This window comes from Megascapheus bottae, unplaced genomic scaffold (assembly GCF_031878675.1).
Source record: "Megascapheus bottae isolate mThoBot1 unplaced genomic scaffold, mThoBot2.hap1 HAP1_SCAFFOLD_53, whole genome shotgun sequence".
NCBI classification, from domain to species: Eukaryota; Metazoa; Chordata; class Mammalia; order Rodentia; family Geomyidae; genus Megascapheus; species Megascapheus bottae.
The window spans coordinates 1,211,970-1,234,876 of NW_028327559.1; the positions used below are offsets into that span (position 1 = coordinate 1,211,970).

Here is a 22,907-nt window from a genome sequence, read left to right on the forward strand (position 1 = left end):
CTTCCTTCCTTCCTTCCTTCCTCCCTTCGTTCCTTTCTTTCTGTCTCTCTTTTTTTAGTTATTTTTCAAAGGAAAACATGTTCAAGCTATCGAATTTTCTGATGGACAACTAATAAGTAAGAGAAAATACCCACCCCTAAAAAGAAAATTAAAGTTTTCCACTGAGTATACTTAATGTCAGTGATATCTAGACAATCCCTCTAACACTTTTACTGATCAAGACTTGGCTACTTATAAGAAGGTTGTTTTGTCTGGAGAGATGTATCTTTTGAAATAAGGACTTACATATATTTCATGAAAAATATATAATGATTGGGCCCGAGTCCAGCCTAGTGGTAAAGTGTTTTTCTAGCATGCACAAAGTCCTGGCTTTGATTCCTCACTGCCACACTGAGAGCAAATGCCAGAAGTGGTCCTGTGACTTGAGAAAGCCCAAGGAGAGTGCTCAGCTCCTGAGTTCAACCCCCCAAAGTGGCAAAAAATTTAAATGAGCATTTGTAATATCACTCTGATTGTCTTCATGATGTGTAACACACATATGCCTAGATGGATTCCAGCATTGTTTTAGTGACTGGACCTTCAGAAACCTTGCATGGACCATCATGATCTTAGGTAACAGAGCCTGACTACATTTCCCAGGTCAGAAGCATGACCCCTAGCTGGGACCATGATCTAGTAGGAAAAGTGCTTGCCTAGCATGCACAGAGGCCTAGATTCAAGTCCTAGTTCCCACTTACATAGAAAAAAAGTTGGAAGGGCTGCTCTGGATGAAGCGGCAGAGTGCTAGTGTGGAGAATGTCCAAGGACAGTACTCAAGCCCTGTGTTCAAGCCCAGGATTGGCAAAAAAACAAAAATCAATGCTGACCCCACTGAGATGGTGTCTGGAGCCTCTGGAAGGCAATCAGTAAAGAGCCAAAACCTTTGTACAATGTGAAGCTTAGCCAGGCAGCAGTGCTCAGTCCTGTAATCCTAGCCACATAGGAGACTAAGCTGTGAGAAACTGAAGGTCAAAACCACCAAGGGCAGCAAGGTTTGTCTTCCTTGTTTTCTTAATCTCTCGTGAACACTTTTCATTCTGATAACATTGCGGATGGACGGAGTCTTATGACTGCACTGCTTCTTCATCTTTCATTCTTCTAAAATTCTTCATCATGACTTTGCTATTGCTGTCTGCCACATGAGTTTCTTCTTTTAGCTTCACTGCATCTTTTCTAATACTTGTCTTCTTTCTCACTCTGCTTTCTAACAACTTTACTGCTTCTCCTGCTGCCTGCTTCCTTTGCCTAGTATTATTCTCACTTACTAAAGGTTTCAATTAATTTCCCTCCTAGTCTTACTAAATAATTTCTACATAGATCAGGGAATATATGCTCAGCTCCTTTTTTTCACCTCCCTTGTTGGAATTGTGGCACAGTTGTTTTCCCTGGGGGTCTGCTGGAATTATTTATATGGCTGCCTGAAAATGTCCATGCTGCAATGTGGAGAAGCGACTGCTCAGGAAAGATGAGTTCACTAGAAACAGGGACACCCAGACAAAACTGAATATTTGGGATGGTGTGTTATTGTAGACCTCTTGTCCTGTACAAGGGAGGAGTCAATCATTTCCTATAATCATGAGCCCTGGATGAGAGGCTCTCTATTGGATGACTCGGGAACCCTTCAACACATGTTTGACTGCAGTCCTATCTGAGGTAGGTTGATAAGAACAAAGTTTGCAACTCTGGCCCCAGTATTTGTGAAGTACAGGGCCAAGCAATGTGATTTATAACACTCAGATTACAGGGGATGTGAAATGGTCCATGATGAAGCCTGCAACTCGTGCTTCCGGATTGGGAAGGCACAGACTCGGCATCCCCTGGAACCCGGGATTTGTACAAGGTCAGCATGGCTGCTTTGGAGTGGGGAGAACTGCTCCTTCTCATTGTAGAAGAAATGACCTCGAAGCCTGAGAAGGTTTCAGCTTAGAATAGGACAAATACCCACATCAAACTTGCTCTCCTAGAGAAATGGCTTTCACAGACACACAGTGTTTCCACTTGAAGATTAAATTTGAGTAAAACTCCCACCCACCTGTCTCCCTCCCCAAAGGGGGAAACATGCCCTTTGCCCAGAAAGCATCAGTTACACTTTCTTGGTTGAACTCCACCCCAAAGGTTGAGCTGGCAGCTCAGATAAAGAGAGTGTAACCTAATATATTACTTCATGTCCATCTCTCCTGGAGTGCTGGGGACTCATAACCCCTAGATATCCTCATGGTGGGAGTCCATCTAAGAGTTGCTGATGTTTGGTGTAGAATTGTATCGGTGATACAGTGTGTAAGACCTGGGTGTGAAGCCCAAATGTCCAGAGGTTTCATGGCTGACATTTCTGATGCTGTCTTCCTCATCGGTCTTCAATTGGGAGAGACCATGACTGCTGAACTATTTGGTTGAAGCCTGGTGACTGAATGGAGCACCTGCCTTAAAGCCAGGGCATCCCTGGACTCGCTTGCTGGCCCCAGGGCCCAGTGTGCCCCGAGCCTGAGGCAGCTTTCATGATTCTGCTCAGTTCCATGGAGCCCATTTGCCCATCCTCTGGGAACCACCATGGGAACCAAGGAAGAAAGGGATGTGGGCAGAGCTGAGGCCAACAGCCCCATCGCAAGGTGGCTGTGTGGACGAGGGTGGGTTGCAGCCCCAGCTTCTGGGACTAGTGAAATGGCTCAAATAGGAGAGTTCCTGCTTAGCCATGCCAGAGCCCCGATTCAAAGCCCAATACTGCCCCCTCAAAAAGGTATGTGAATGTAGCCTCATTTCGATCTCTCGCTTATATGCAATATAATTGGTCATATGGAACTGGTCCTTCTTTTTGACTGTGGGCATAGAGGTCATCTCCTGATGAAAGATGACATTGCTGTGTGTGTGTGTGTGTGTGTGTGTGTGTGTGTGTGTGTGTGTGTGTGTGTGTGTGAAAATATCCCATTAAGTAGCCCAGGCTCTTGCCTCTGCCTCCAGGGTGCTGAGATTACTGGTGTTTTGCATCTTGTCTGGTCAAGGAGTGACATGTGTGTGTGTGTGAATGCACTAAGGTACCACCCTGGACTCAGCTTTGGCATTTTTCTCTGGTTTTAGCATGGCATGGGCATTCCCTCCATCCCCATCATGCTGCATGAGCTCATCAAGCTGCTCTAGCATGCCAGGTGTTCCAATGACACCATCATACGAATCGTCACTTCTGGGGCTCAGGTAAGGACGATAGAGGGGGTTTTAGCTCTGGGGAGGTCACAGAGCACCCTGTAATGGCATCATCGATCTACCCAGCATCGAGTCCCACCTTGGTTTGTTGAAGAGTGTTAATGGAGCATGGATAGGAATCTTCTGTCATGTTTGTCTAGCCTGTCCTCCTGGCTGTTGTGCAGAGATTGGTACCAGAAAGGACACACTCCTTGCACACACAGAAGTGTGTCTTGTGGAGCTCACACTTGGTGCCTTATTTGCCTGGTTCCTTTTTTTCATGTTCTACACAGTGTCTCTTGAGTACCACTGCTGCATTTATTTACCCTTGGTCCCTCATCTGGTTCCCTTTTTATTTTCTCCAGTCCTCCACACATTTCCCTTGCTTTTCCCTGTTCCTGCAAGATTTGGAACCCACGATGAAAAAGCCACAAAGCAACCCAGGAAGGAAAGACAGAAGGATACAATCTAAGGGAAATATCCTTAAATGAGCCCCCCAAAACTTGGCAAGTAGACATGGGTGCCATATATGTGTACTTCTTGTTACTCAGGATTCTGAGATCTGAAGACTTCATGTGAAGCCAATCCAAGCAGGAAAGTCCATGTGACTCATACCTCCAATTAAACAGCATGAGACTGGAAGTAGAGCTTGGCCAAAGTGGTAGAGAGCTAGCCTTGATGAAAAATTTCAGGGACAGCATCCAGGCCTTGAGTTCAGGCCTTATACTCCTCTCCCCCCACCTCTGTGTTTCTCTCTCTATCTCTTTCACACACACACACACACACACACACACACACACACACACACACACACACACAAGCAGAATTCCACCACTTAGTGTTTTTCGTTTTCTTTTTAAAAACAAAAGAAGGTAGCCAGGCACTGGAGGCTTATGCATGTAATCCTAGATACTTAAGAGGCTCAGATCTGAGGCTTGTAGTTTGAAACCAGCCCAGATAACAAAGTCCATGAGACACTTATGTCCAATAAACTACTCAGAGAAATCTGCAAGTGGCACTGTGGCTCAAGTGGTAGAGTACTTTCCTTGAGCATAAATTGACGCAGGGACAGCATGCAGGCTCTGAGTTCAAGCGTCAGAAATGGTAAAACAATAACAGCAACAAAGAAGGTGAAGGAGTTAATGAAAAAGCAAATGGCTGAAGATGCTGTATTGTGTCTCTGACACTAATTACAGATCTGAGACTGGGTAAGATATAAAGAGAAGCTTTCGATTTGGTCTCATGGTTATGGCCCAGGCTTGAGAAGTGGCATTTGATAATGCCATCCTGCTGGCCGAAGCACAACATGACACAGGACCCTCAAGTGATGAGAGACTTGGAGGTAAAGCGATATAAACTGACTTACTTCAGTCTTGTCCCACCATGCCTTATATGAGGTACAGGTGGTGTAGTTAGGCTTTGTTCTTTAGGCAAATGTATTTTTTATTTTATATTTATTTTTATTTCATTATATAAAGGGGTTACAGTTAAATTCTGCAGATCGAAGGTGCTTTACTTGTCACACATTGATATCCCTTCTTATGTTTTTGTCCCCATTTCCCTCCCCCACCTCCTCACCTCATTTTTCCCCTCCTATTTCAAATAAACAAGTAAACATCTATATAATGCACTAGGTACCAAAGTGGGATAATGGAACAATAAGAGATTAACCAAAGGGCAACACCTGAGAGAAAACCATAATACATGAATAATAACGGTCACTTATGTTAAGCTCTTGAGAAAAATGTATTTTTTTATTTTCCCTGTTTTTAAAAATTGTAATTAGTAAAAGGGTTACATGATATTTGCCAAGTAGAAGGTGCATTAATTCACATACTTTGATACCCTTTCACATGTCTTGGTACCCATTAAAAATGTATTTTTTTTAAAAGAAAGTCTGTATATGCTTAATAATCTTAATTCCACCTGTGACCCATTGAATTCTCACATGTAAAACTTGGGCAGAAATGTCTGTAGGACTCTTGATTTTCAATTAACCAGCAAAAAAGAGGAAGTGTGGGTGTGGATCGAGTGACAGAATACCAGTTTTGAGTGAAGGGGGCAAGTGGGAGCAAAAAGCAAAAATGGAGCCAGGTGCTGGTGGCTGGCTCTTTCCTGTGATCTTATAATCCTAGCTACTCAGGGGCTGAGATCTGACGATCAAGGTTGAAAGGCAGCTGGGGCACAAAAGACCATGAGAGGCTCTTATTTCTAATTAACCACCAGAAAACCAGAAGTGGTGCTGTGGATGAAATGGCAGAGTCTAGCCTTGACAGAAGAGCTCAAGGACACCATCCAGGTGCAGAATTCAAGCCTCAGGATCCACAAAAAAAAAGACAATCAAACCAGGCACAATGGCTATAATCCTATCTCCTCAAGAAGCTGAGATCTGAGGATCATGGTTCAAAGCTACCGGGGCACGAAGGCTGTGAGACTTGATGGAAAGTAGAAGGTCTTGGCACTCATCTATGTTTTTAATGTTTCATATCATATGTGGACTTGTTTTAATGATTCAGGGGAAATAACTGGCATATCCCTAGATCTTGAGAAAAGGTCTCTTGAATCATATCTCCTCTCACCATGATATTAAAATCAAAATTGAGTGCTGGGTGCTGGTGGCTCATACCCATAATTCTAGTGACTCAGAAGGCTGAGATCCTGAGGATGACATTTGATGCCAGGTTGGACACAAATGTGTGTAAGACTCTTTATTTTCAATTAACCAGCCAAAAGGGGGATGTGTGGGTGTGGATCAAGTGGCAGAGTACGAATTTTGAGTGGAAGAGTCAAGTGAGAGCTTGAGTTCAAGTGCAACTTTGAGCACAAAAGATGAAAACAGACAATAATACGAGGAAGAACTCTATTTGAATTGCTATGAAAACTGAAGTCCGCATGGCTTATAAATAATAGACATTTATTTCTCACTTCTGGAGGCTGGACCCTAGGAGAATCAGCATCTGATGAAGATCCAGTGCCTTCTTTATGGGCTTTTCCCTGCTATGACCATAAAATTGGAGGGGCAATTCAGGGCTGGGTTCTCTGGTCTTCATTTTGTTTTGTGTCAGTACTAGGGCTTGAACTCAGAGTCCTGGCTTTCAGTCTGCTTTCTTTTTTAACCCACAGAGAGGTGGCCCTCTATCAATCTAGCCACACCTCCAGTTTGGCATCTTGGGGCTCATTGGAGATGGAACCTCTCAGACTTTCCTGCTCAGGTTGATTTTGAACTTCAAAAGAACTTCTCAGTCCTTGGTCTCCTGAATAGCTAGGAATGCAGACGTCACTGGTGCCCCACCTGGGAGTTGTTTTTCTATAAGTGCATTAATCCTGTTCATGAGGACTTGACTTTCTGTCACTTACCCACATCCAGAAACTGCAAAAGCCCTCCTTGCCTTGGGGACTGAGTAGGATTTGAAAATTCAAGTTAGAGACATACATTCATTCCAGAACACTGTTTAGATCCCATATAAAATTACTGCAGAACAAAACAAGGGACAGAATAACACACTTATGAACTTGAAAATAGTCTGGAAGGATTTGCTCAAAACCTGGGACACAATGACACGAGGATAAGCAGCTTGGTCAGAAGTTGGCTCTAGTGAAGGTAGCTTTAGGATGCATGGAGTTTAGGATACTCGGCTTACAAACACTGACTTAATAAAGAACTAAGCACTGATGACTACCTACATGGAGGAGTGCCAGGCAATGAAGAAAATAATAAAAGGTGAAACATTTATATGACCTAATGAGAAACCAGAGTATATTCCATTGTGTGTGTGTGTGTGTGTGTGTGTGTGTGTGTGTGTGTGTGTGTGTGTGTTGTTGGTCCTGGGACTTGAACTCTGGGCCTGGGCCCTGAGCTCTTCAGCTCAAGGTTATCACCCTTGAGCCACAGTGCCACTCCCCAATGAAGAAAACAGTAAGGATTAGAAGACATACTTCTGAGAAGATGTTCAAAGATTCCTGGGTATTTCCAACACTTCTTAGAGCTTTGGTATGTTTTCTTCAGGGTTTGCACGTAAATTGATCATTTAAAAGAGCATTTATTCATTCATTCATTCAATTACTTTTGTTCTGGTACTGGAGCTTGAACTCGGGCCTTGAACTCTCACTTGGCTTTTTATTTTCTTCAGGATGGCAATCTACTACTTGAGCCCCACCTCCACTTGTAGTTTGTTATCTGCTCCAGCTGGCTTTGCAGGATGATCGTCCTATCTCATTCTCCTAAGTTGTTAGGATTGCGAGTTGTGATGCATCCTGGTCTTTTCTCCCTGATCTGTGCTGTGCCCTGCCTGAGCCTCCAGCACAGCTGTGAACATCTGCTTCTTCACCAGGTCTGGAGCCTGGCGCCGTGGTCATTACCAGGCAGGCAGTGGATGCCTGCTTCAAGCTGGAGTTTGAGCAGCTTGTCCTGGGGAAACGGGTCATTCGAAGTACCAACCTGGATGAGCAGCTGGTGCAGAAGCTACGGAAGTGTGCTGCAGACCTGAGCAAGGGGACTATATAGATGTGATACCGGCTTGCTGGCCAGTAAGGTGCCCTGAGCCTGCCAATGGCTTGGCCTTCAGTGCTCTCTGGCCTTTGAATGTGGAGTTCTTCTAGAACAGCTTCCCTCCCAGAATTCCCTTGGTCAAATCACCTTAGCCTTCTAGGCTGTACAGAACAGGTGAGAGCCTGCCTTGGAATTGGCTCAGGCATGAACTTATTTCCTTGTGATAGGCTAAGGTATGAATTCAGAGTTTCATGCCTTATCTTGCCATGTAGGGGCACTGCCAAGTGAGCCATGCTCCTGTCCTTTTTCTTGCTGTGTGGCCAAGCCACTTTGCATTGCCATCTCTACCTATCTTGTAACTGGGAGTGTAGCCGTGAAACCCCACAACTTGTTGGTTGAGATGGGATCTTGTAATGTACCCTGTTGGCTCTGAACCATTTTTCTCCTCATCTCCATCTCCCACGTAGCTCGGATGACAGGTGTAAGCCACTGCCCCAGGCCTAGTAGGACTTTTCTGTTAGAAGTGAGTAAAGAGGTGGGCGAGACCTAGGACAAGGTGCTGTTTGTAAGGGCAGAGCTTCTAGAGTTCCTGAGCCAACCATGCTGCTTTCCCTGCTTGCTTCATCCCCCATCCTCTCCTGAGTCAGAGTGGACAGAGCAGACTTGCCTAGGGCATGCACAGGCTGAGGCTCCCTGCTCCCTGCTTGGTCTGATTCTTGTGAATGAAGCTAGAGATGTGGCACTTGGGGTTGACATGGTCTTTGTGTTTGGCAGGTGTGGTGGTGTGCATCACCCTCCTGGACCGCCTGCGGGGGGACCAGATCAGCAGCCCTCAGGAGGTGCTTGCTGAGTACCAGCAGAGGCCACAGGGGCTGGTGAGCTACTTCATCAAGAAGAGTCTGGGAAAAGCCTGAGGCTCAGAGACAAGCTGTCCCCAGGTCTGTCCATCCAAACGGATGTGCAAAGTCTCCTTTTGTGTGATTTGGAGTGTGGGCTGGTGGCCCATGCTTTAGGAGGCTGAGATCACATTCTATCCTCAGAGCAGACATCCAAGACCCTACTCAACTTGGTTTTTCATGGAGACAAGGTCTCACTACAGTTTTTTTCCAGGCTCCCTCAAAGTGTGATCCTTCAGGTCTCCAAATCCCTCATTCTCTGGTTCCAAATTACTGTCTCCATACATGGGATTACCTGACTGTTCAATTTCTATTTCATATCCTACTTTGATTAATTTGGGAGAACATATACCACAAAGAAAATGACTTCCATGTCAGATGGATGGATTTATGTGTTCATTTATTCCCACTGATGGCTTACTATGGAGCAAGATTCCATGAGATACTAGACATGAATGGAGAGGATTTCCTTTCCCTTCTTCCCTTCAGAGCAGTTCCATTCAGTTCATGACCTCCCAGTGAAACAGGAGACGGAGACCCAAATGTTATGGAAGGCAATCGACTAATTTCTTGGGTCCCAGACACTAGTGGTAGAGTGTTTGCCTAGCATATACGAAAACCCGGGTTCAATTCCTGGGTACCACATACATAGGGGGGAAAAGCCGGAAGTGGTGCTGAGGCTCAAGTGGTAGAGCTCTAAACATGAGAAAGTCCAAGGACAGTGCTCAGACCCTGAGCTCAAGCCCAGGACTGGCAAAATAAATAGATAAATAAATTTAATTAATTAAAAAAAATAAAGGAATTAGTCCTAAGTCCTCTTCCACACTCTCCCTGCATCTTCTCTTTCCTTCCACATTATCATTAAGCACATCATGCCCATAAACAAAGACAGGGTTATTTGAAGATTAAAATTAAATCGGAAAATACTTAGAATAGTAATTGGCCTTTAAACCGTGCCATTTGATCACTAATAATGAATGAGATTTGTTTTATATGCTGATTTTTTTGAAATGTGGCCAAATGTGCTATGCTTAAAATATTTTCTGCCTTCCCAACTTCATTGCTGCCTCTGAACTTTCTTGGTTTCACTGAAGACAACAAGAAAATTGCAGGTTTTCTCTTCTCTGAAATTTGCATTCAAAATACAATCAAGGTAACCATTTCTAGTTGAGTTCTGTTGGCTCAGCCTGTAATCCTGGCTACTCAGGAGGCTGAAATCTTTGGATAGTGGTTTGAAGCTAGCTCAGGCAGCGAAGTCTTCTCTTTCCATTTAACAAGCAAAAAGCAGCAAGTGGAGGTGTGGCTCAAGTGGTAGAGTGAAAAAACTAAGGTAGAGTGAAAAAACCCAGGCCTGAGTTAATGTCCCAGTACAGACAGACACACACACACACACACACACACACACACACACACACACACACACACACACACACACCACTGCTGCCAGCAACATCAACCTTGTGTAAATTCTTTGTCACCTAGATTTAGTAAGTTTGCTCCTCTGGGGACCCTATGAAGAATCAGGAATCATGGTTTCCTAATAAACATTGTAAGCCACATTGAAGTGCTCTTTCTGAAATGTGTTTTGCCAGTCTCATTTCTCCATACTCACCAGCCGACTTCAGCGCGTAATCAGCCATCTGCACCTGGTCCTCTCTCAGCTTTTTAAGCACATAATGAACCAAGTTTGACATTTCCTGCAATAATTGCCAGAACAGTTTTCAGTTAACAATTTCCAACCACTTCTTGGGATTTTCAACACTCACATTATTGACTTGGACTTAGGCCCCAATGCAAGTGGCAAAGTAACAGTGTGGGTGCTTCCCCTGGGAGCCCTGGCCTGGTTCTCCAGCTGGGTTTGCAATGTCCCCTTCACAGCAGTGTGGGAACACAGGAGGAGCCAAAGCTCTCTCCAGCACCCCCCACACTGCCAGAAGCATGGCGATCATTGCTGCCTCTTCCAAATCACCACACTGATTATCTAGAGCAAACACAGGCCCTGAGTTCAACCTCTAGTGTCATAAAAGAGAAAGAAAGAGAGGGAGAGAGAAAAGAAAGGAAAGCAAGGAAGAGAGGATGAAGGAAAGAAGGAAGGAAGGGAGAAAGGGAGGGAGGGAGGGAGGAAGAAAGGAAAGGAAGGAGAGAAAAAGGGAAGGCGGGAAGAAGGAATGAAAGTAGAAGGTTGGTTTTCAACCATTTAAGTTAATGTCAGGTTCTTTTATTGTGTGTATTTAGTGATATTGAGACTTGAATTCAGAGGTGTCTTCTCTTTCTTAGCTATTTTTGCTCATATTTGGTACTCTACCTGCTGAGAAACACCTTCACAGCCAGCTTTTTTGCTGGATAGTGAGAGATAAGAGTTTCACAGACTTTTCGGCCTGGACTGGCTTTGAACAGCAATCTTTGAACTTCATGTGTTCCTTGTATGATTTCCTGGGGCCTGTACTGGTGTGTGTGTGTGTGTGTGTGTGTGTGTGTGTGTGTGTGTGTGTGTGTGTGTGTATGCCAGTCCTAGAGCTGGAACTCATGGCCTGGGCACTGTCCCTGAGCTTTTCAAGGCTTGAGCCACAGCCCCATTTCCAGCATTTTGATAGTTATTTGGAGATAAGAGTTTCTTGTCCAGGCTGGCTTTGAACCATGCTTCTCAGATCTCGCCTCCTGAGTAGTTAAGCTTACAGGTGGGAGCCACTGATGCTCAGCTGTATTAATAATTTTTATGGCTGTCAAGTAATCTATATCCAAATGACACTTGGAAGAAAGGTTCTTTATTAATTTAAGTTTAACCTAATGAGTGTCCCTTGCTTTTCTCTGTCCTGAAAAAAACTTGATTCCACAACCTAACTCTCCTCTTCCACTGCGGGTGCCAAAGCTGGGGACAGGAGCATCACACCTTTGGTGGGGAGTAGGTCCTTTTGTGATATAAAGTCATCTTTGGGGCACAGTTCTGAAGAAGTGAGTTTCCAGGACAAGCTTAGTAAGAGAAAGGAAGCATTCCAAAGAAACCCAGTGCTTCTCACCAGTGACTACTCAGTTTTGCACACAGACAACAGAATAAGACTGGCACACAAGACCACCCTATCCCAGTGCCATCCCACCTCCCACAGCCAGGCCTGCTTGCCTCATCCAGCACTTCTGGGCTGTCCTGTTCTTCTAAGATATCTCCAACAGTGGTCCAGCTGTAATTGTGTGAGCTATCCCTCATGTCTCTAAGCAATGCCTTCAGAACACCAATTTGGTCAATTAAAGACAGAATCTCACGGAAATTGTTCTCCAAAGTCTGGCTTTCCTTTCTGTTTGTAAAGAATCACAAGATAAAAGAAAATGGTTTCTGTGTATTTCAAAACATAAAGAATAAAGATAAAACAATATGGCCAAAGAAGAGAAGCAAAGGAACACAGAGCTGGTCCTAACTATGCTGTATAACACACACACACACACACACACACACACACACACACAACATTCTAATGTGTATGTATACATGTCTATGTTATTTTACTTAAATCAAGTAATTAATTAATTTGAGCTTTGAGACAGAATCTTACATGTTGCCTGGCACTTGCTAGCCAATCCTCAAACTTAAGATCCTCTTGCCTCAGCATCATGGCATTATAGGTACATACTATCATGCCCAGGTATAGGTACTTTAAGTAGATTTGCTTTTTTAAGGAGGGCAAGAGAAAATGCCCAGAAAGACTCTTAAGTGACATGAAAAAGCGAGCAAACGCTATTACAGAGAAATCGCTTAAGTTTTATATTTTTATCAAACCGTTGCAGCATTTTGACAGTACCACAAGATGATACAGCAGAAAGTCTCACTCACTTTAAAAGTTCCAGTTGCTCCTTAGGCATACGAAATCTGGCCTGGGGAGAAAAAATGAAATAAAAAAGATAAATCCTTCTGAATTCAGGAATATTGTCCTTAGAGGACCTATACTCACTGTATCTGAAAACGCAGAGGTAAGCCCTGATCTTTGGAATAGAGAAGGATATTCAAAGTGAACTCTAAGATGACAACCTCCTTCCTTCTTTCTCAAGATGCTAAAGCCACCAAAGTCTGAGGCTGAAGGAATAAAAGGAGGGAAGAACCACAGGAGATGGGCATTGAAACAGATTGATTTCATCTTAAGATCCTAATTATGCCCAGTAATCCTAGCTACTCAGAAAGCTGAGATCTGAGGATCAGAGTTCAAAGCCAGCCTGGGCAAGAAGGTCCCTGACACTCATCTCCAATCTACCAGCATAAGCTGGAAGTGGAGGTGTGTCTCAAGTAGTTAGCACTAGCTTTGAACAAAGAAAATATCAGGGACAGTACCCAGGCCCAGAGTTCAAGCCTCAGGATTCCAGTACAACAAACAAACAATGTCAGCTCCTTGTAAGCTCATTCTGCCCTGAACAGAATAGCACAAAGGGGTATTTTACAGAAACTGTTTTCTAACGTGTGCTAATGTCATAATGGAAACAGGGTGAAATACAAGAAAAAATCTCCTATCTTTTCTCCAGCTAAGCAATTTAATATCTTCTAATTTAATGTAATTTTTTGTGTGCTAGTACACAGGGCCTTTCACTCATTCTCCCTTAGGTTTTTTTTTTCTTTGCCAGTCCTGGGCCAGGGTCTGAGCTCTGTCCTTGGGTTTTCTCAAGGCTAGAGCTCTACCACTTGAGCCTCAGCACCACTTCTAGCTTTTTCTATGTATGTGGTACTGAGGAATTGAACCTGGGTCTTTGTGCATGCTAGGCAAGCACTCTACCACTAGGCTAAACTCCTGGCCCCTCCCTTAATTTTTTACTCAAGTTTTTTTTTTCCTACTTGAGCAAGCCATACTTCCACTTCTGACTTGTTAATGAGAGGTGTATGTCTAAGTTTGTCTGCCTAGGCTGGCTTCAAGCCTTGATCCTTGGATCTCAGTTTGTTGAGTAGCAAGCATTATAGGTGTGAGCCACCATTCCCTAGCTCAATGAGATGAGATTTGACCACACAGCTATTAACTGCTTTCCTCTCAGCAAAACTCATGAAACAAACTCATCTTAAAGGTAATACTGGTTGTGGTCTGTTCATCTGGGTGAATAAATTAAGTTTGTTGCATAAGATAGGATTTTAGGTGTAAATCCATTCAATACTGGAGCAAGAAATTGGAAACCTTTGGATTTAAACTCTTCATTGGTATGGTCTATGACCACGGAGGCTAAGCTGTATGTTCTTGGACACAGCAGGATGTGAACTCAGCCAAGTCTGGGTTTAGATTTCAGCTTCTACCAATTATAGTTGGGAAACTAGCCCCAGGCTGCTGTATTGGTCACTATAAGTGGATTTGAGCTGAGATGGATGTCAGAAAAGAGCTATCTTTTTCTGTTACGGCCTAGGGCGGATAATGTGGCCTTCGGTGTCTTTAGGAGTGGGAATGACCAACACCCAGGGGCTGTTCCTTACTGGGCTGGAATCCTGCAGGGAATGTATTTGTGCAGTCTTCTCCCTTTAGAGATTCCATGTGGCAAGAGATTTTGGAATGTAGCAGTTTCTGGCTGTTCTGGGAAATAGAAATTTCAGAGGCCCTAAGGGAACGGGCATGAAGTATTATGCAACCAAGAATGGAGCCACTGAGTGTTGAAAGGTCAATGTGTGGCTTCCATCTGGTCCTTCTGTCTGTCTCACCTTCCTCTGGAGCCATGGTGACCTTGGCCGCTGCTCCTTCATCCTCTGCCCCTAACTTCCAGAGGCCTAGCATGAAATGGACAAGGCTGGAATGCTGGGTGGGCCACAAGGGGATATTAAATGATATCTTCAGTCTGAGCTCCCTGAGACCTAACTAGTTTTGCTGTGAAGAGGAAGATCACACTGAGTAGAGTGGTGGTGTACACATACATTTAATGGTTTCCTTTTGCTGGAGTTTCTTGTGGGGTGCCTGCTGGGATCAGAGGCTATGGAGAATGTTTATAGAGCTTCTACCCATAAATTATTTCTGTTTAGATATTCTCAATATACAACCAAAATAATATACTGCTAGCTGGAAAGATATGCTAATAAGCTTCCAGGAGTCACAGTGAAATATCACCTGGTAGTGATGCAGCCGTGAACTGTATTCTGCAATCATGGCATGTAATTGTTTTGGATTTTTGAGGAAATTCTGTTTCTTTAAACCACTCATGATGTCTAAATCCTGTCAAACAAAAAAGGCCAAAGTTGATTAAAAAGCTTAACTGTAAAGATGAAACAGGTCTGTTTTCAGGGGAAAAACTGTAGGAAAAAGTTGTGCTAATGAGAAATTGCCCAAATCAATTGTCAGCAAATATAAAAATAAAACAATGGACTAAGATCACACTTAGATTCAAAGCTAGTTAGAAGGTTGAGATCTGAGAATCACAGTTTGGAGACAGCAGGGCAGAAAAATCTGAGAGACTCTTATCTCCAGTAAACCAGCAAAATGCTGGAGGTGGTACTGTGGCTTAGGTGGTAAACCACCACCTGGAATTCCTTACTTAGTTCTTTTGCTCAAGGCCAGCACATTACTACTTGAGTCACAACTCACTTTGCTGTTTGATAAGACCATGGAGAAGCTGTCTGCCCAGGTTGTCTTTGAACCACAAACCTTAGATCTCAGCCTCCTGAGAATCTAGGATTACAGGAACCTAGCTGAAGTCAGTTTGCTATTTTGTTTTATTATTATTATTAATTAATATTTTGTTGTTCATGGGACTTGAACTCTGGTCCTGGGCATTGTCCCTGAGCTATTCAGCTCAAGGCTTAGCACTCTACTGCTTTGACCCATAGTACCACTTCCAGTTTTCTAATGATTACTTGGAGATAAGAGTCTCACAAACTGTAGTGCCTGGGCTGGCTTTGAATTGCAATCCTCAGATCTCAGCCTCCTAAGTAACTAGGATTACAGGTATGAGCCACTGGCACCTGGCTCCAGAATACTTTTTTGAAAGTACTGACAGAATAGAAAAGCACTTCTGAAAACTAACAAGTTGAAACTCTGGGCACCCAGGTCCAGAGTTCAAGCCCCACAACTGACAAAAAAATTTTTTTTGATTAATTTTTAAAAATGTATTCTATCAGGGACGGGAGTTTGGCCTAGTGGTAGAGTGCTTGCCTAGCATGCACGAAGGCCTGGGTTCAATTTCTCAGCATCACATACATAGAAAAAAGCTGGAAGTGGTGCTGAGGCTCAATTGGTAGAGCTCCAGCTTTGAGAAAGTCCAAGGACAGTGCTTAGGCCCTGAGCTCAAGCCCAGGACTGGCAAAAAAAAAATAATAATAAAATAAAAATATTTTCTATCAGAAACAATCACAGGAGATCCTCTCTGAACAATGTGGCTGTGGATGGACTGTTAGTATCCCCCATAATTAATATTGGGACCTCATACCCAATGTTACAAGAGGTGAGGTCTTTGGGGGTATAAGTAGGTCCCAAAGTCTGCCTCCATGAATGAGATTGTCACTCTTAGAAAAGTTACTGAAGGAAGTTGCCTTGCTCCTTCCACCTTGTAATTATGCTGTAAGTTGGTGTTGTCCAGGTAGAGAGTAAACTCTCCCCAGAAACTGAATCTGCCTTGATCTTGGATGTCTAGCTTTCAGACTGGGGAGTAATGAATTTCTGTTGCTTATAAATTACCCTGCCTAAGGCATTTTGACACAGTATCTTGACCCAGCAAAGACTGTATGTAACTCCTATTCACATTCTAAAGCCTTGAGAAGTTGCAAAATAAAGAAAAAAATCATTTGTAAATATTTATAAAATATGTTACACGGAGACAGATGACATTCCTAAAAGTAGTATGTCCTCCAGTGACGTCATGGAGGATAAAGATGGTTGAGGTGGGACACTCAAGAATAATCCTCTATTCAAAGGCCAACAGAAAAAGACTAACAAGATCCTCAGTTTTCCTATTCTGAAACTCTGGACCACAACAGCTCAGAAGCTATGTGCATATGGCTGTATAGGATGAGGGTAAGTGAAATGAACTCCAGGATATGGAAAGAGGTTTTATCTTTGTGATTGTTGTTCTTAAGGTACTATGTGAAGTTACTTCTCGTATTTCTCCCCTGATGGCTTATCGCATGCTGTTACTGTATCTGACTTTGCTACCTGGTATATTGTTCATTTGAAATAGGGAAGGGAAGAGGGAAAACAAGATGATTGGGAGGGGTGGGGGAGGGGAAATTAGGAGAAAAACATGGGAAGGGGTATGAATGTTCAAGAAGTAATGTACCCACTACTTGGTAAATATAACTGCAACCCTTCTATACATACCATAACAATGAAATACAAGTAAAAAAAATTCTGGGCTGGGACCATGGCCTAGTGGTAGAGTGCTCATCTTGCATAAACAAAGCCCTGGGTTCAATTCCTCCATAGCCACATACACGGAAAAGGCTGGAAGGGGCACTGTGGCTCAAGTGGCAGAGTGCTAGCCTTGAGCAAGGACAGTGTCCAGGCCCTGAGTTCAAGCCCAACTGGCAAAAAATAATCTGAAACTCTGGTCAACAGCAGATTTGAAATGAAAGGGTCCATGAACTTGAGGAAGGAACTATTAATTTTTTTAAGTCTGAGGAACAGAAAGAAGAAAGCCAAGCCAAGGCTAAGAGACCTGTGGTCCATCACAAGTGCTGTAGCCTGGGGTGACACACATGTCCTCTAGAAGAAAGAGAGAAAACACAAAAGCAATGGACTAAATAATTAGACTGAACTCTCTCAAAACTATGAGGCCCAAAATAAACTTGTTATTTACAGTAATGTAAAAGTGACTAACATGGATGTCAAGGGAATTTGAGGTCTATTTACCAGAATAAGAAAAGTCCTAGCCAGATACTGATGGCTCATGCCTGTAATCCTAGCTGATCAGGAGGCTGAGATCTGAGGATTGTAGTTCAAAGCCAGCCCAGGCAGGAAAGTCTATAAGACTCTTTTCTCCAATCAACTACCAAAAGAGCCAGAAGTAGAGCTGTGGCTCAAGTGATAGGGCACTAGCCTTGAGTAAAAGAAGCTTAGGGTCAGAGCCTAGGACTTGAGTTCAAGCCCTGTGACCGGCAAACATTTTTAAAAAAGAAAAGTCCTGAACATGAACAGATCTACTGCCAAATGCATGGTACTCCTGAACAAGTCACTAAAGTGGACAGTGGGACAGCAGGATCATGTCACTATACTCAGGTCAGAAGTCATAAACAGGACATTCAGCAGTGAATGCGGACACTAGCTCACACCTGTAATCCTGGCTACTTGGGAGGTAGAGATTAAGGACTAGGTTAAGGCGATTAGAGACTAGTCTGGATAATAAAGTTTAGGAGACCTCATCTCTATCAATGGCTGGATACAGTGGTGGGAGCCTGTCATTTCCAGTGTCACAAGGATAACAGTCCAGGTTGATCCTGGTGTTAAGTGGGACCTCGCCTTGAAAATAAACAGTGGAAAACAAAGAACAGTACAGAAAACAAAAAGAAAAACAATGGCCAAATAGATTGGAGGCATGGCTCAGGTAGTAGAGCATTGGCCCTGAAAAATGTGGGTCCTGAGTTCAACCATTAAAAAAAGGTTTCAATTTTCAAAATCTCCCTGTCTGAGCCACTCAAATTTATACGAAGTAACAGAGTTCAAGTCCCATGACCAACAAAAAAAATTTTAGAGGGTAAAATGTGATATATTAGGGATTCTTAAGTTTAATGCAACTTCTGTGATTTCAGTGTACAATTCAGAGAAAGGAACACTTTAAAATTTTTCTAAAGAAAGCTTGTACTGATTTCATAACAGATAAATGATGAAAATACTTTGAGAATATGCAATTCTACTTTTGGTGCTTTCTGTAGTCCTCTTATCCCCAACTGGAAGCATTGTTATAATCTCTTTTGTCATTAGTGGGAAAACTTACCAAAAAGAAGAAAAGTCAATGTAAACACGAGAGTTAAGATAGTCTTCCATGATCGAGCTAACCTAGCAAAAGCAAAAACCATAAAAAGAAATTAAACATTGTAATCCATTACTATTAACCTTTAACTTGGACTTTATTATTGCACTCAAGTCCACAAACTTGCTTATTCTTGCTCTTGATTATTCTAGATTGAGTCTATAAATTCACTTAATTTCTAACCTATTATCTTCAAAATTGAGAGAAAAGTTTTCATGGTTGTACAGAGAGAGAGAAAAAAGGGAGAGAGAACTCTGAAACTATAGATGCTTAATATATATTGCTTAAATATTTATAAGAAGAAAATGGAAGTACATAATCTGGAAGTCTCAAACATAGATTGAGCAAAAGGGAAAAAAAAGGTTTTGGTAGAAATTAAGTATCAAGCTAAAGAACTATGGCAAAAGCAAGGAGCTGGTGGCTCATGTTTATAATCCTAACTACTCGGGAGGCTGAGATTTGAGGCTCTCAGTTTGAAACCAGACCAGGTAGAAAAACCGGTGAGACTCATCTCCAATGAACTAGCAAAATGCTAGAAGTGAAGGTATCATTCATATGGTAGACCACCAGACTTGAGTGAAAAATCAAAACAAGCGTGAGGGGCCCTGGCCCTGAGTTTAAGCCCTATCCTTTGAGCCTCAGCCCCACTTCCCATTTTCTAGAGGTTAATTGGCGATAAGAGTCTCATGGACATTTGTGCCCAGGCTGGCTTTGAATGGAAATCCTCAGATCTCAGCCTCCAGAGCAGCTACGATTACAAGCATGAGCCACCATGACCAACTACAAAAATAACTTAAAAATAAAATGATGTAAAACTATCAGTAAAGAGATGACTTCCATAGATGTTTGTAACTAACTTACTTGGGTAGATGTATGGATTTAACTTTCTTCATGTCTCAAATTGTAATGGCAAAGAAATCTTGGGAAAACTCCAGCTCAGCGTCACCGGGACACTTCAGTGATCTCATATTGAGCCTAATGTATCCTGCATAAAGCAACCTTGAGCACGACCAGCCAGGATAATGGGCCATTACTACAGCAGAGACTTCCCTAACCCACTTACCTACCTGTGGAAGTACTGCTTAAAACCACACTCCATTTCAACAGTAGTGGTCACGTGGAGCGTGGTGAAAGGTTCACTGTCTAAAGAATCTCATTTAGAAATTATTGCAGACTCTTTGTGTTTGGGTGCTGGTACTGGGTCTTAAAACTCACAGCCTATCCAAGCTCTCACTTGGCTTTTTTTACTCAAGGCTGGTGCTCTACCACTAGAAACACACCTCCATTTCTGGTTTGGGATTTTTTTTGTTGTTGTTGTTGTTTGCTGGTTAACTGGAGATCATTTCTTACAGTTTTCTGCCCAGGCTGGCTTCAAACTGTAACAATCAGATCTCAGCTGCTTGAATAGCTAGCATTACAGGTGTGAGCCACCAGCACCTAGATATGGCCTTTCTTGGTGGGCTGAATTAAATGAACATGATTAATGATTATATTACTTTATCTACTAAAGGTTAGTTTCTGTCTTTTCACTCTCTGTACCTCTACTTATCATTGTCTGTCTCTCTCTACCCTCCCCCATCTCCCCCCCCCCAAAAAAAACCTCATGGGCCTTCACCCAGTCTCAAGACTCTGCCTTTTAAGGGTGAACATGATTATTCCAACAACTCTACAGCAACCTTAATTTTTCTTGATATTTTTGTGTCTACACAAGTGCTTCACTGTTACTATTGAGATGGCTATGCTATTATTTTCCAATGATCTCCTTGGTAAAGTGGTCGATAGCTAAGTCAACAATTAGCCCTGTCTGCTTTCAGGTAACACCTTGTCAAGGCAAATTTAGTTATTAGCTCAAAATGCGTATTCATTATGAGGCCGTTTATACAATTCCTATGCAATTGTATAATACAGGTGCTAAGAATCTAATATCAAGCGCACTCCTCAAAGTGCATCTGCTGGCCCTTTGAAGAAAACTTGAATGATCCCTCAGGTTTTCAATACTGCTCTTTAAGAAGGATGCCATGTATGCACTGGTGGCTCTTATCTATAATCTTAGCAATTTAGGAGGCTAAGGGCTGAAGATTAAGGTTTGAAACTAGCTCAGGAAAGGAAAATCTGTGAGACTCCAAGTAACCAACAAAAAAGCTGGAAGATGTGACTCAAGTGATAAGAGTGCCAGCTTTGATGAAAAAAGCTAAGGGATAAGCTCTTAATTCAAGCACCGGTACCAGCACAGAAACAAAAACCAAAGGAGGGTTTCTTTTTTTATACTCTGTCCCCAGTCTACTGTAATTAACCTAAACATCAGTGACATAGAAAGAAGAAGGTATGCCACCGGAAGTGCTGCAATTAGAAAGAATCCAAGGGAAGTGTTAGGAAATTTTCTTTTCTCATCATTTTACAGAGACCTGTCTTAATGATGGGATCCTTCTAACCAACTACAGCTGTTTCAGAAGACCATACCCGTTTGCATCAGGGAGTTCCTGCTCTGACAGCAAGTTGTCAATACTGGAAGTGCTGCTGGGTTCTTCTGAGCAACTCGGGAAAAAACGGGTAACCCTCCTGAGCTTTGGCCTTCCACTCATTTTGTCCTGGCCAGAGTAAAGAGCTAGTGGAATGCTCTTCCCCTATTTCATGGAAGACTTGAAGCTGCGCGTAACCATTTTTTATTTGTATCTTATTGTGTGGGTGTTTCTCCTACAAGAGAGAGTATGGGAGTGGGAAGATTCTGAAAAGCCTCAGACCCTTCTGTTGCATCACTCTTGGTGACACCTCATAATGACAGATCCCCCAGCAGGCCCAGCAGGGGATATACACAAACCCACCTCTCAGCTCCTTCCCTTCAAGTTATTTTAAACCCACTGGGCCTGCTGCTTTTCTATAGCTACGCTGGGTATATTTTATCTGTGTGCTTGCTCCAATGCTATTTTGGAAAATAGCAATAATAAAGCATCAGAAATATACCCCAATACTTCCCAGTGTCACATCCCCCCCCCTGCTTTTTTTTCCAGTTGTGGGGCTTGAACTCAGGGCCTGAGCACTGTTCTTGGGCTTTCTTAAGGCTAGAGCTCTACCACTTGAGCTACAGTACCACTTCCAGCTTTTTCTATGTATTTGGTACCAAGGAATTGAACCCAGGTGTTTGTGCATGCTAGGTAAGCACTCTACCACTAGGTCACACTCCCCGCCCACATCTCCCTTTTTTCCTAGAAAATTACAACCTGAAAATCGATACATTCCACTTCCATCATTTGAAAAATATTTTACCACTCATAAATATGTATTCAGTGTAATACTTTTCATGCTTCAAACATGATATGCTATTTTTGACATATCAAGATATATTAATCTAATTTAGTCATTTTCCTTGCTCTATAGTATTTTATTATATATTACACACATATGTAAACATTGTATTTTATGTGTTTTGCACATACAATATATGCAATATAATACTATATAGTATATATATTTCATGTATTGTCTATTTACATATACATAAACCTATTTGTCCATCTATGTACAAAGGTTGTTCCTAGGTGACTAAAAACAGAATGACAAGATTGAAGGAATAGCTGGGTTGTTTGGGGTGTAAAATTGGAGGGTGATATAAACATATATATTTTTTGTGGGTTATGGGGCTTGAACTCTGGGCCTGGGCGCTGTGCCTGAGCTCTGCCCCTCAAGGATACCGCCCTACCCTTAAGCCAAGAACCACTTCCTGTTTTCTGGAGGTTAACTGGAGATAAGAGTCTTTGGTCCTTTTGTGCCTAGGCTGGCTTTGAAGCTTGATCTTCAGATCTCAGCCTCCTGAGTAGCTAGGATTACAGGTGTGAGCCACCTCCACCTGCCCAATTTTTTTTGTTTTTGTTTTTGTTTTGTTGGTTGTAGGGCTTGAAATCTGGACCTGGGTGCTGTCCCTGAGCTCTTCAGCTCAAGGCTAGTGTTCTACCATGTTAAACAGTGCCACTTTCAAGTTTTCTGGTGTTATTTGGAGATAAGTCTCCTGGACTTTTGTACCTGGGCAGACTTTGAACCAAAATCCTCAGATCTCAGCCTCCTGAGTAGCTAGGATTACAGCACCCTGCTGGTAATTATTTTATCTTAGCACCTGATGTCATGTTACTTTGATCTGTTTTAAAGTGTGCAACATTTGGAGGGACATTAGAAAGACAGTAATAGAGGGTCCTCATCTCAAATCCTCCCCACTTCCAGAAACAGTAATTAGTAGACATCATGGGGAAAAGTACCTTTGGGGAGCTTTAGGATCCAGGTAGAAAGTTGTAAAATTCCAGTGAAAAATGAACCAATCACAAATCTTTGAACAAAAGGATACATTGCTGGGCTGAGAGATTCCACAGAGCACTACAACAACAGACTGAAATTGCAAATGTGAATACAAAAGAAAG

The 22,907-nt window shown here is 42.7% G+C and overlaps 1 long non-coding RNA gene and 1 pseudogene across 2 annotated transcripts; one reads left to right on the forward strand and one right to left on the reverse strand.

Moving 5' to 3' along the window:
* Nucleotides 1-973: 973 nt before the first annotated feature.
* On the forward strand, nucleotides 974-8,511 carry LOC150039661 (uncharacterized). The gene is made up of 6 exons (XR_016534274.1): nucleotides 974-1,031; nucleotides 1,570-1,692; nucleotides 1,777-1,879; nucleotides 3,112-3,225; nucleotides 7,545-7,876; nucleotides 8,477-8,511. It is a non-coding gene; the product is annotated as an uncharacterized LOC150039661 (long non-coding RNA).
* Nucleotides 6,651-21,226, reverse strand: LOC150039662 (SUN domain-containing protein 3-like; annotated as a pseudogene). Its single transcript, XR_016534270.1, has 7 exons — nucleotides 20,962-21,226; nucleotides 18,466-18,527; nucleotides 14,652-14,756; nucleotides 12,422-12,462; nucleotides 11,717-11,888; nucleotides 10,211-10,295; nucleotides 6,651-6,685 (listed from the first exon to the last, which is right to left on the reverse strand). The product of XR_016534270.1 is annotated as an SUN domain-containing protein 3-like (transcript).
* Between the last annotated feature and the right edge of the window lie 1,681 nt (nucleotides 21,227-22,907).